Source organism: Schistocerca gregaria, chromosome 5, assembly GCF_023897955.1.
Source record: "Schistocerca gregaria isolate iqSchGreg1 chromosome 5, iqSchGreg1.2, whole genome shotgun sequence".
Lineage (NCBI taxonomy): Eukaryota > Metazoa > Arthropoda > Insecta > Orthoptera > Acrididae > Schistocerca > Schistocerca gregaria.
Genome location: NC_064924.1, coordinates 554,017,871 through 554,032,992, shown reverse-complemented (window position 1 = coordinate 554,032,992; position 15,122 = coordinate 554,017,871).

The window sequence follows — 15,122 nt, the reverse complement described above, 5'->3', positions numbered from 1 at the left end:
GCCGAATAGAAATCACAAAGGAGATACTGACTGTAATTAACGAAAGGAGAAGATATAAAAATTAAGCGTATGAGGCATATGGGAGCACAGACTTCTAAAAAATTTGGTTAACAGAAACTGCAAAATGCAAAGCGAGCATGACTAGAGGATAAATGCAAGGCAGCAGAAGCCTGCATGACTACGGGAGAGATCGATGCCGCACATTCGAAAATCAAAGAGACCTTTGGAGGTGCGAGAAATACACGTGTGAATGTTAAAAGCTCAAATGGCAACCCATTGTTAGTGAAAGGAGGTCAAGTCGAAAAGTGGAAAGAATATACTGAAGGGCTGTATAAGGGAAACGAAGTTGAAGACAATTTTACAACCAGGGTAGAGGAAGTAGATGTAGATGGAAGAGAAGTGAACTTAGTAACTCCAATTCTTAAAGTAGGCAATAGGACTGCTGTGAATATTCCCGAACCACCAGATAAAGAAATAGCATGAATCTTCCTGGCAGATTAAAACTGTGTGCCGGACCGAGATTCGAACTCGGGACCTGTAAAGTTTGGAAGATAGGAGACGAGGCACTGGCAGAAGTACAGCTGTGAGGACGGGGCGTGAGTCGGCGTGGGTAACTCAGTTGAGCACTTGCCCGCCAAAGGCAAAGGTCCCAAGTTCGAGTCTCGGTCCGGCACACAGTTTTAATCTGCCAGGAAGTTTCATATCAGCGCACACTCCGCTGCAAAGTGAAAACCTCATTCTGAAAAGAAATATTGGCTGCAAAGTACTGTCTCACAAAAGAGTGGAAAAATCACTAGATGCCAACATGGGAAAACATCAGTTAGCGTTCTGAAGAACTTTAGCAACGCATCATCATCATCTTCAATAGTTTCCAGCGCCAGGTTGGGTCTGTTTGGAACATAAATCTCGCCATCTAGTCTTGTTTACACTATCTTTCTGTGTTCTCGCCTCTTTTCTCACCACACTCATCCACACCATTCAGTCATCTATCTCTTGGTCATTTACTTGGCATCTGCATTCAATGTATCTTTTTGCGAGTCCTCTTGTTTTCCATTCTCTCTAAGTGTCCATACTAGTTTAGTCTTGATTTTTCTATCCTACTCTGCAAGGGTTCCTCTTTCACTTTTCCCTGTTCTCTTTCATTCATCATCCTGTCTCTCCCTCTTACTCCTATCCTACTTCTGAACAACTTCACTTCAGGTGCCTCTAATCTGCTTTTATCTCTTTTCTTCATTATCCTGGTTTCAGAAGCATTGATCAATATTCTAGTGTAGTCATTTCTGTATATTACTTCTTTGCTTTTTCGTGGGACGTATTTGTTCCGAACCTGGCTCCTAACACTTCGCAGGAATGCTTCTGCCTGTCTGCCATATACACTCATTATTATTATCGTTAATTCCCCATTGAGGAGAGCGTTAAAACGCAATCAGTATTCACAATGACAATATGGTACATAAATTGGTACATTTCAAATTCATGGCACTTTTTTCTGTCTCTTTCTTTTCTCTTCCCAAAAACCTCTGATAAATTCACTGTGCTTCTTCTTCCTCTCTTCTGTCCACTTCCTTCCTGCTTTCTCCTCTTTTGGTGTTTCATCGAATTTCTGTTTGTTGATTTTTTCTCTGTATTTTCCTCTGTTTGATATTTCTTCTGTAGAGATGTTAAGATTTTTAAGGTCTTCCATGGTGTCCTTTACCCAGTTAGTTTTCACCTTATTCGTCACCACTCTGTTAAAAATCATCTTGGTCAGCCTATTTTCATTCATCCTATGAATGTGCCCATAGAATTTTGCCCTTCTTTTTCTGATATTGTCTGTAATTGTCTCTGCTTGTTTGTACAATTCCTTTGTTGGTCTCTTTATCCAGATCCCCTGTCTCTGAACTAGCCCATAGATCTTTCTCAGAATTTTCCTCTCTTGCTTTTCCATTTCCTTGATTTTAGTTCTTCCTCTGATTACTGTTGTTTCTGAGGCATACAAGGCCTCAGGTAAGACTACTGTTTTGTAATGTCTTAATTTGGCATTGATGGAAATATTTCTTTTATTGTAATGGTTCCATGTAAGTCTGTATGCTTTTTGTAGTTTTGTAGCCCGTTCTTCATTGGCTGTTGAATTCAGTCCTGTTTTCTGTATAATCTCTCCCAGGTATTTGAAACTTCCTATTTGTGTTATTTTTCCGTACTTAGTTATCAATGGGCTTCTGTCTGCAGATTTTGTGTCCATGTACTGCGTTCTTTCATATGATATTTGTAGTCCTGCTCTGGCTGCGATTTCATGCAATATCTCTAGGGCTTCTCTGGCTTCTTTTCTGCCATTTGTAATGATGGCTATATCGTCGGCAAAGGCCAGACATTTTATGTTGACGGTTCTATTTTTCTCTCTCCCCATCTTTGCCCCATTGACTCCTTAGTCCCACGTCCTGATTATTTTCTCTAAAACAGCGTTAAATAAAATGGGTGACAGGCCATCTCCCTGTCTCACTCCTGTCTTGATTTCGAAAGATTCTGAGATCTCGCCCATAAACTTCACTTTTGACTTTGTATTTGTTAATGTTTCCTGAATTAGTTTTCTGGTCTTATTGTCTACCTTCATTTCTTCTAGTGTATTAAAAAGTGTTTCTCTGTCTATGGAATCGTAAGCCTTCTTGAAATCAACAAATGTTACTGTGGTGTTTCTGGACTTTCTCGTTGTTAATAATGTTCTCAGACACCAGATCTGCTCACTGCATGATCTTCCCTTCCTGAACCTCCTTGGTATTCTCCGATCTCTGGATCTATCTGAGGTTCTAGGCGATTTAACAGAGCTTTTGATAGAATTTTGTATGCCACCGGCAGTAACGAAATTCCTCTGTAGTTATTTGGGTCTGTTTTGTCTCCTTTCTTGTGGAGGGGGTGTATTAGGGCTGACTTCCATTCTTCTGGTATCTTTTCTGTTTCCCAGATGTTTTTGATTATACTATGAATTTTGGGTGTAATGTTTTCATGGTCTAATTTCCAGATTTCTGCAATCAGTCCATCTTCAGCTGGTGCTCTGTTATTTTTCAATGATTTTATTATTTTCACGATTTCTTCATATGTTGGGGGTTCGGAGTCCCGGTTGGGTTCTAGTTTTGTAAACTGTAATCTCTGTTTTGGTTTATCACAGTTAAGTAACGTTTCAAAGTATCTGGCTAATATTTCACAGTTTTTCTTCGGATTTGTCTCCAGTGTTCCATCTTGTCTTTTGAAGCATCAGCTTGGTGGCTGATATCCTGTCATATTTTCTCGGAATACTCTGTAAAAATTTCGTGTGTTGTTTCGGGTGAAGTCTTCTTATATCTCCTTCAACCTGCTGTTTTCGTAACCTCTTTTTTCTCTTCGGATTATTTTTGAAGTGTTTTTCTGTATCCTGTTGAAGTCCTCCCATTTTTCTTGTGTTTTATGGCTGTTAAATTTCTTCCAGGCTTGTATTCTCTCTTCTATGGCCCTGTCGCATGTCATGTTCCACCATCGGTGTTTCCTTTTTCTAAGTGGCTGCCCCAATTTGATCAATTCTTTTATTTTTTCTGACAATTCTGTCCAGTTGTTGCTATTGATTTTCGTAACTTCTTCTATTATTTCTTTCTTGTTTATTTGTAGGTACTCTGGATCTATTGTGAAAGGTCTGTTGGTTCTCTTGATTTGTCTATTGGGTATAAATTTTACTTTAATTTGGAGGTGATGATCAGATTCGAAAACTCCTTTCCTTGTTCTTAAGTTCATTATTTCTCTGGTGTTTTTTGCGGATATTGCTACGTGGTCTATCTGAAATTCTCCTAGAGCATGGTTGGGGGATTTCCAAGTTACAAGTTTTCTGTGTGGTTTCTGGAACTGCGTTGACATGATTTTCAGATCAAAATTTCTGCAGAAGTTTTTCAAGTTCTCTCCATTTTTGTTTGTTCTCATGTGGGCCGTGTGTTTTCCTGTCGTATCTCGGAATTTTCTTTCCTTGCCTAACTGGCCATTGAAGTCTCCTAGTAAAACTTTTATGTGATTCTTGGGGATTTTGCTGGTAGTTTCTTCCAGATCTTCCCAGAATTCCTCTATCATCTCTGGGTTCTTCTTGTTATAATTGTTTGTGGGGGCATGTCCATTGATTAATGTATAGGCTTTGTTTCCAGATCTTATCGTGAGTGTCGACATTTTTTTCTGATTTTGATGTGAAATCTATTACGGAGTCCAGTATCAATGTATGTACTACAAAACCAGTTCCGAAGAGTTTGAGATTTCTTCCTGGGATGGTTATGGCTGGTTTCCCCTTATATATTCTGTAATTTTCGGAATCAAAGTGGTTCTCATCTGCAAATCGTGTTTCCTGTATTGCCATAACTTTGATGTTGTATTTATCCATGGCATTTGTTAATTGTTTCCGTTTACCTGGCCTCAGTAGTGTGTTGGTGTTGAGTGTTCCCATGTAAAATACTTTCTTCATCTTGAGGGTTTTTGAGAGGCTCCGATTCTTCTCTTCATGACATGCCTCATCCCCTGGAATTTAATGATCAGGTCTATTACCCAGTCTTACTGACTGGGGCCCAGGGTAGTGGATTCTTTCCCGTTGTTCTGTCATGATTATTGGTTTGTGTTGAAGAATTGGTGGGGAAATCACGAAGGCTCTCACATACTTTCGACTGGAGTTTTGAGTTCCAGAAGATTAACTTAGAGCCGAGCTCACAGAGCCAACAGACGCTGACCAGAGTACCGGTGGCTGCCACGCAGACGTGTCTGGATTTTGGGGCTTCGCATGTAACCCTATGCAGGGGCCCTCACCGGGTGCTACCATCCGGAGCCAGATGGACCCAGGTTTTTTTTAACGAGGTGTTACTCCTCCCCCTCCTCCTTCCTCATTACTTGCGAGATGAGGCCCCGGGCTTGGGACCGGCAGTGGCGGAGTTCCCATATACACTTATATATTTCTTATTTTTTTCCATTTTCCTCCATCACACTTTCAAAACATTTGACACTTCCCGCGCAAAACAATGTTGATTCTACGATGTATCTTAGAAGGTAAACTGAAGACAAACCTATTTTTATATCGTAAAATTCCGTCTTATGCACGACACCTTTTCAGTTTTGTTTCACCCAGACATGTTTCAAAACTTTTTGTACTATCTTCAGTAGGTTATTTTTTATTTTCTTACTATAAAATTGTTGTTACATATTAACATACTGACAATTTTGACTGGTATGAACTCTTTGAAATTCTGAAGGTAGAAGGAATACGGCGGAGCAGTTGAACGGAATGGTCAGTGTCTACAGAAGAGGTTTTAAGATACCTATCAATAAAAATAAAACAAGGGTTATGCAATATAATCGAATTCCATGAGGCGGTGCTGAAGGAATCCGATTAGAAAATGAGACACTAGAAGCAGTAGATGAAGTTTGCTATCTGGACAGAGCGGATATAAAATGCGGGTTGGCAGTAGTTAGAAAAGCATTTGTGAAACTCTTAATATTTCATTCAAATATTAGGCTTTGGCAGCCTTTTATGAAGGCATTGTTGCGGAGTGTTGTACATTATGGAAGTGATTGGTAGATGATAAGCAGACAAGAAGAGAATTCCAGCTTTTGCTATGTCGTACCACAAAAGAATGTTGAAGATTAGATGAGCAGATTCAGTTACTGATGAGGAGGTGCTTAATCGAAATGGGAGCAGAATAATTTTATGGCACAACTTAACTAAACGGAGTGATCTGTTGACAGGACACATCCTGAGAGAGGAAGGAATCGTCAATTTGTTAATGGAGGTAAGGATGGGACCGAAAAATTGATGAGGGAGAACAAGTAACGACATCCGGTATCAGGTTATAGCTCAGATCATTACTATTGGAAAAGGAGGTAGCATATGAGAAGGAATCGAAATTGGTATGTTGTTCCTAGCTGAGCACAACGAAACAAAATAGTAACAGCCAAACAATGGAGCCACCTGTTTTCCTCTGGAGAACCTGATGATTTAGTTCGTTTAATAGACCACTGCTCGCAAAAGAAAAATGTTGACTTGTAAGACTCCTTGCGTCCCAGCATACCCTTCTCAGGGAGGTTCATCTCAGAATGTACACACAAGTCAAGATGTTTGATTAAGGAACCTCCAGTATATTAATGTGTCGTATTCGCAAAGTCCTCTTCCAAGAACAACAGGACAGGAACTTAACGAGAGTGCTCCTCTTGACTTTGACATTTCTGGGGCGTTCCAGTAGTGCACTGAAACTTTTCTAGTTCTAGGGTAGTCGTTCATTTATTGAGATGAGTATACTGCAGGGCAGAAGTTTTCCATCAAGTCATGAGATCTGTCTGGACAGTTGAACTGCCATTTAGTGTATGGATATTGTATGTTACATGTCGTGTTGTATCTTTGAAGCAATGATTGTTAAGGTATTACAGAAAATTTTCCTGATGAAAATGCCCCGTTTTAATCATGAATATGATCCCATACAAATAATACTATGACGCAATCTGACTACCATTTAGGAATAACTCAACTCAGGTGCACCATATTAAGCGAAACTATACAATCAGGCCATATAATTGTTTATTGTTCTATTGTTGCAACTGCGACCGGAACGGAAAGCGCGGCGGGACCCGCGGAGAGGCCCGCGAACAACACAACGGGAAAGGACGGACATGACCAGCGAAGGACAGAACGAACAACAACAAGATCGAACAACGTAGACACAAGGAAACCTAACAAAACACATCCCCTCGTACACAGAACAAGTAAGTAAGCGGTCTAACGAGATGCGATGAGTCAACAGACGTACGCGAGATTAGACTGGCTGGCTGAGCTTTTTTTTCTTTTTCTTTATTGTTATTTTTAAACCCGTACAAACAGGCAGGCTGTCAGCAGCATGTTACGCTGCTCTTCAGCCATAGAACACACAAAAAGAACAACAGAAAGAATACACATAAGTTACATAACGGTGGGTAATAAAACAGTAGACACATAAAGACAAACACGGAGCCGTTCACACTCGACGATAATCCACACTACAAACTGTTGACACAAGCACAAACACTGAAGATGTCGATGGCAACAGGTGAACGATGGAGTGCGACGGTGAACACTGAACACTAAACACGACGGCACACACGAGACACTGATGGCGATGATCTCCGGCGTGCGAATGTCCTCATAGTGTGTGCGAGTCTGGGGACCTGCCAAGAGGGGAAGAAGGGTGAGGGGGGGGGGGAGAACAAATATGCCAGTGGCTGAGAAGATGGGAGGAGGAGTAGAGGGGCAGGGGAGGAGAAGCCCAGGGGAGGAGTGGGGAGAAATGAAGGAGGGAGGGAAGGGGGAGAGAAGGGAGGAAGGGTGCCCAATGGAGCAAACACAGGAAGAGGGAGGGAGGATCAAAGTTGGTAGGAGGGGTAGATGGAGGGGAGGAGGGCATCACCAGGGAGAGGGAGCTGGCGGAAACCACCTTGGGAGAGGGTAAGGAGGGTGGAGAGATGGAGACTGGGTGGGACGTGGAGATACACAAACAAAAGTGGGCGGGGGTGGGAGAGGATGGGGGAGACAAACGGGTGAGGAGGATCGAGTTTTAGGGAGGTGTACAGGATCCATATCTGTTCAAGGAAAAGGAGGAGATGGGGGAACACAATGAGGTTGTACAGGATCCACATGGGGGTGGGGAGATGGACACGATAGGTGAGGCGGAGAGCATGGCGTTCAAGGATTTGAAGGGATTTGCAAAAGGTAGGAGGGGCACAGATCCAGGCAGGATGGGCGCAGCAGAGGATAGGGCGGATGAGGGATTTATAGGTGTGAAGTATGGTGTAGGGGTCCAGACCCCACATACGGCCGGAAAGGAGCTTGAGGAGATGGAGTCGGGAGCATGCCTTAGCTTGGATTGTCCGAAGATGGTGGGTCCATAAGAGCCGACGGTCGAGAGTGACGCCATGGTACTTAAGGGAGGGGGTGAGAGTGATAGGACGGCCATAGATGATGAGATAGAAATCAAGGAGGCGGAAGGAAGGGGTGGTTTTGCCTACAATGATCGCCTGGGTTTTGGAGGGATTGACCTTGAGCAACCACTGGTTGCATCAAATGGTGAACCGCTCAAGATGGGATTGGAGAAGGTATTGGGAACGTTGCAGGGTGGGGCCGAGGGCAAGGAAGGCAGGATCATTGACAAACTGGAGAAGGTGGACTGGGGGTGACGGCGGCGGGACGTCCGCCAATACAAACGTTGCAGAAGGGTAGAGAGGACGGAGCCTTGGGGCACACCGGAGGAGGGAAAAAATGTGTAGGAATCCATGTTATGGATGGTACGTAGGAAGGACGATGGGAGAGAAAGGAGCCGATCAGACGGATGTAGTTAATGAGAAGGGGCTTGAAGAGGAGACCGGAATATCATACATGGTCATAGGCATGTTCGAAGTCCAGGGAGAGGAAGATTGCAGAGCGACGGGAATTTAGCTATTTGGAAAGGAGATGAGTGAGCAGGACAGTCGAAAGCCACACTGGGTAACAGGAAGGAGGTGGTGCTGGTTGTAACATTACAGGACATATTGGGACATATTGAAGTATTCGATACTGTAGACTTTTAGGGGATGTCGATACAGATATGCAAAATGTAAAGGGAAACTTTGGTGATGTTTAAATATTGTACTGTGTCAATATTAGGACATTTTGCACAGAAAGCACAAAAATAGAATTAATGTAAATATATATTAGTGTTAGTAACCTTTTTTCATTCAATTTGGTAATTATATTTCATTTTGTAAAAGAAAGACTCACTGTTTGCTGTAGCTCTGATTAATTGTATAAATGATCAGTTTTGAGCTAAATTATTTCGTATAATATGGACAAGATACTTTTAAAAACTCACCAGCTAAAGAGAAAGTCTGTAAATGAACGTTTAATGCACACTTCTGGAACTTTCTATGGAGAAATTCTATATTGTTGTTGTTGTTGTTGTCTTCAGTCCTGAGACTGGTTTGATGCAGCTCTCCATGCTACTCTATCATGTGCAAGCTGCTTCATCTCCCAGTACCTACTGCAACCTACATCCTTCTGAATCTGCTTAGTGTACTCATCTCTCGGTCTCCCTCTACGATTTTTACCCTCCACACTGCCCTCCAATGCTAAATTTGTGATCCCTTGATGCCTCAAAACATGTCCTACCAACCGATCCCTTCTTCTAGTCAAGTTGTGCCACAAACTTCTCTTCTCCCCAATCCTATTCAATACCTCCTCATTAGTTATGTGATCTATCCACCTTATCTTCAGTATTCTTCTGTAGCACCACATTTCGAAAGCTTCTATTCTCTTCTTGTCCAAACTAGTTATCGTCCATGTTTCACTTCCATACATGGCTACACTCCAAACAAATACTTTCAGAAACGACTTCCTGATACATAAATCTATATTCGATGTTAACAAATTTCTCTTCTTCAGAAACGCTTTCCTTGCCATTGCCAGTCTACATTTTATATCCTCTCTACTTCGACCATCATCAGTTATTTTACTTCCTAAATAGCAAAACTCCTTTACTACTTTAAGTGTCTCATTTCCTAATCTAATTCCCTCAGCATCACCCGATTTAATTTGACTACATTCCATTATCCTCGTTTTGCTTTTGTTAATGTTCATCTTATATCCTCCTTTCAAGACACTGTTCATTCCGTTCAACTGCTCTTCCAAGTCCTTTGCCGTCTCTGACAGAATTACAATGTCATCGGCGAACCTCAAAGTTTTTACTTCGTCTCCATGAATTTTAATACCTACTCCGAATTTTTCTTTTGTTTCCTTTACTGCTTGCTCAATATAAAGATTGAATAACATCGGGGAGAGGCTACAACCCTGTCTCACTCCTTTCCCAACCACTGCTTCCCTTTCATGCCCCTCGACTCTTATTACTGCCATCTGGTTTCTGTACAAATTATAAATAGCCTTTCGCTCCCTGTATTTTACCCCTGCCACCTTTAGAATTTGAAAAAGAGTATTCCAGTCAACATTGTCAAAAGCTTTCTCTAAGTCTACAAATGCTAGAAACGTAGGTTTGCCTTTTCTTAATCTTTCTTCTAAGATAAGTCGTAAGGTCAGTATTGCCTCACGTGTTCCAACATTTCGACGGAATCCAAACTGATCCTCCCCGAGGTCTGCATCTACCAGTTTTTCCATTCGTCTGTAAAGAATTCGCGTTAGTATTTTGCAGCCGTGGCTTATTAAACTGATAGTTCGGTAATTTTCACATCTGTCAGCACCTGCTTTCTTTGGGATTGGAATTATTATATTCTTCTTGAAGTCTGAGGGTATTTCGCCAGTTTCATACATCTTGCTCACCAGATGGTACAGTTTTGTCAGGACTGGCTCTCCCAAGCCTGTCAGTAGTTCCAATGGAATGTTGTCTACTCCGGGGGCCTTGTTTCGACTCAGGTCTTTCAGTGGTCTGTCAAACTCTTCACGCAGTATCGTATCTCCCATTTCGTCTTCATCTACATCCTCTTCTATTTCCATAATATTGTCCTCAAGTACATCGCCCTTGTATAAACCTTCTATATACTCCTTCCACCTTTCTGCCTTCCCTTCTTTGCTTAGAACTGGGCTGCCATCTGAGCTCTTGATATTCATACACGTGGTTCTCTTCTCTCCAAAGGTCTCTTTAATTTTCCTGTAGGCAGTATCTATCTTACCCCTAGTGAGATAAGCTTCTACATCCTTACATTTGTCCTCTAGCCATCCCTGTTTAGCCATTTTGCACTTTCTGTCTATCTCATTTTTGAGACGTTTGTATTCCTTTTTGCCTGCTTCATTTACTGCATTTTTATATTTTCTCCTTTCATCAATTAAATTCAATATTTCTTCTGTTACCCAAGGATTTCTAGCAGCCCTCGTCTTTGTACCTACTTTATCCTCTGCTGCCTCCACTACTACATCCCTCAGAGCTACCCATTCTTCTTCTACTGTATTTCTTTCCCCTATTCCTGTCAATTGTTCCCTTATGCTCTCTCTGAAACTCTGTACAACCTCTGGTTCTTTCAGTTTATCCAGGTCCCATCTCCTTAATTTCCCACATTTTTGCAGTTTCTTCAGTTTTACTCTACAAGTCATAACCAATAGATTGTGGTCAGAGTCCACATCTGCCCCTGGAAATGTCTTACAACTTAAAACCTGGTTCCTAAATCTCTGTCTTACCATTATATAATCTATCTGATACCTTTTAGAGTCTCCAGGGTTCTTCCACGTATACAACCTTCTTTCATGATTCTTAAACCAAGTGTTAGCTATGATTAAGTTGTGCTCTGTGCAAAATTCTACTAGGCGGCTTCCTCTTTCATTTCTTAGCCCCAATCCATATTCACCTACTATGTTTCCTTCTCTCCCTTTTCCTACACTCGAATTCCAGTCACCCATTACTATTAAATTTTCGTCTCCCTTCACTATCTGAATGATTTCTTTTATTTCATCGTACATTTCTTCAATTTCTTCATCATCTTCAGAGCTAGTTGGCATATAAACTTGTACTACTGTAGTAGGTGTGGGCTTCGTATCTATCTTGGCCACAATAATGCGTTCACTATGCTGTTTGTAGTAGCTTACCCGCATTCCTATTTTCCTATTCATTATTAAACCTACTCCTGCATTACCCCTATTTGATTTTGTGTTTATAACCCTGTAGTCACCTGACCATATTATGATCGCAAAAATACGAAAACTTGTGAAAACTGTTTCATAACCTAATTTCGAAAGACGATTTGTATCAAGAAATATTGCTAAAAAGATTTATTTACGTTTTGAAACACGTTTTAAATCATTTTACATATAAATAGTTGTTCTAAATCACTCAAGAAATATCCAGAATCAAATGTCAAGATATTTCTGGAAACATCGGTACAAATCTGGTGAAGGTTATCCAGAGGCTGGTAGAAAAATGTTATAAAATCTATTTGGAAATTATGCTTGTAAGAATTTATATGTACTGATCCTTTTACTTACTTTAATCTGTACTAAAATTCTGTAATGTCTAATTTAGTTTTATGTCGTGAATTGCTATCGCATTGTAAACAAAACATTGTCAAAGACTCTCATTGTTTGGAAAGATATTAATACACCTAGGAGTTGTCAGTTGCCAGTTCGGATGTGCAGTGCGGTTAGCTCGGAGAGTCAGTTGTTGAGTCTGTGAAGTCTGTCAGTTCTGTTTGTAAATAAACGTCTGTAATGAAGAATTACTTGTTGTCGTCAATATGAACTCAAGACCTTTTGCACGAAGCAGACACCTCCTAATGCAACGTTTTAATTTGGTGTTGAGGAGCTGAAATGTTATAATTTGGTGAAGGAAGCAGAGGATTTGACGACCACCCAGTGATTCTTCAAAATAAAATACGTCTCTTCTGGGATCACAAGAAGAAAATACGTCTGTTTTGGGACCACAAGAAGAGGATATACGACGGACCAGTCATTCTTCAGAAGTAAATACGTCGATTCTGGGGTCACAAGAAGAGGAGTGAATCAACCGAGCGAAACCATCCTGGAATTGAAGAAATTTCGCAAAACACGGACACCAACGACCGCCGACGGACACTAAGATAAGTACCTGCTTCCTAAAATAATGGAAAAAGACGCAGATTTCAGTATTGACAGCTGTGTAGCGAGTACACCTATTAGGGAAAGTGCTTCTGACAGTGTAGGAATGTTGGAAATGTTGAAACAAATGTTTTCAGAGTTAAACTCGAAGTACGATAACATAAACTCGAAGATGGACGATTCTTGTGCCGAATTACGTCAACAAATTGAACAGACACAACAACAGATGGACAGGTCGATTTCGAAGGCTGTGTGTGATTTAAAATCAGAAATAAATTCAAATACAGAACAGATTGCTCACACTAATCAGGTTCTCGAAGAATGGCGAATTACTTTTGAGTCAAACCAAAAAGATTTAGTTGTCGTGCGGACACGGTTGAGAGCAAAATTTCTGTCCTTGAAACTGATTTAAGTAACGAAATTTCAAATAATCAGTCAAAACTTAAAAAAGTTGTTGATTTTGTAAATGAGGAGAATTCTCAATTGAGAAATGAATTTGACCAGACAAAACGATTTTTTGAAAGCGAAATTGAATCTTTCAAATCTGATTCTGACAAAAAGGTCACAGAAATTTGTAGTAGAGTAGGTAATGTAGATTAAACTGTAGACAGAAAATTTGTAGAAATACAAGAAACTATGTTGCAAAAAGTTTTAGTAATAGTTGTAATGGGGTATGGGGAAATTGTCCCTTTAAAACTTATCCCGGTGACAAGAATATACACCCAAAAGACTTCATGCAATTCTGCAAGGAGCAGTTCACGTCCATAATGACAGATAGTGTTAAGATAAAATTTGTAAAGAAATTACTTGATGGTAAGGCGCTTTCGTGGGCCAATCAGAATTGTTCCGCGGAAATGTCCTTTGAAGATTTCGAAAAATGTTTTCTAACCAAATTTTGGTCCTAAACTGAGCAAGCTCGAATCAAAAGTGAATTCTTGAATGGTCCTAGTTACAGAGAATCTGATGGGTCAATGAAAGCCTATTGTGAGAAACAGTTGCAAAAATTTGTGCATCTGGATAAGCCATTTGATGAGCTAACTCAAATTGATGCACTAAAACGGAGACTTCTGAAAAGAGTACAATGGGGTTTAGTATATGGTCCAGATGAGTCCATAGAACAATTCTTGAAATATGTGGACAAACTTGATAGAGCCTTTGAACAAAACAACAGATTTAATGACTTTGTAGGTTCATCACACAGAGGGTGGGAACCGAACCGTGGAAGTAATAACAATAATAGTGAACGAAGAAACTTTAGCAACAACAGGGATAATTATAATAGCAATGACAGAAGAAATTTTGGTAGGAATGATCAGCACTTTAATTCAAACAGAGAATGGGAAAATCGAAACAGGTCCTGGGGTAATGACATGAGAGAAGGTAACCCGAGGCAGGGAAACGACAGACATAGGCCTTTAAACGACTAAATGCTCCACTGGAAGTCTGTCAGTTTGGGGCAAGGAATTTTCAAAATCAGGCTAATTTCACCCGGAACAGACAGCACTATAATCAGAGACCTAACCAGTATTGACAGTATGCTTATGATCGATCTGTAGATAGAGGTAATGAAAAAATTAAATTTGACAGGAAATTTTGGAATGTCATCAGAGAAAATACTAGAAACAACTGTAATAGGAACCAGGCTACCTTTGATGAAGTAGGCTTAGAAGATGATATAATTGCAAATTTATATAATCAAGAAGAAGCACCTAATGCTGAAATGAAAGGTAAGGATAACTTTGATAATTTTGGATTGTACAAACTTATGTGTGGTGATGTTTTAGATGTAAGTTGTCATAATGATGTTCGTACTGAAGTTTCTGGAAAGTCTGATATTCATGTGGATGTGGTTGGTGAAGATGGTGTTGTGAGTAATGTTGATGATACTAGTAGTGTTTGTAGTGTAAGCTCAGGCAATGATGATGATAATGTTGATGTTAAGGCTAATGGTGATTATGTACTAGAAGATTTTGATGGTGAATTGGATGGAATAGTTTACGTTGAAGTTAAGGCGGATGTTATAAGCAATAGTGTTGAGAATAGTTGTGCCAGGAACTCTAACTACATTCCACATGAGAATCAGATTGTGCCAGTTCAGCTTAGTAATACATCAGGAGACAGGGGGGTTGATTGTGCTGATGCATCTGAGATTATTTTGAAATCTGTTTGGGACAAATTTAAAGATTACAGTGATGAAAATGATGTTAAGATCAAATTAAGGGAAATTTGTGAACCAGTTTCTGCTTTTAAGCCTAATGAAATCATGAAACGGGGGTACTAGTCAGGATGTGTGTGAGGTAAATAGTAATCCAGACATTCCAGTAAATTCCAGTAGACCTACAAGTTTGAAGAAAGTATTGCCTAATAAAGAAAACCTAAATATGGAACAGAGGTATGATGAGATAGCAGAAGATCTTTTGTATGAAGAACAGGAAGAAAGGGAAAACACCACAATTGGTAGTCCATACATAAAAATTAAAGCTGCAGGTTGGGAAGGGTATTGTTTCATTGACACAGAGAGTCCAATTAGTGCCATTTCAAGCAAATTAAGAGATATAATTAAGCATGATCCTGACTTTGTTGA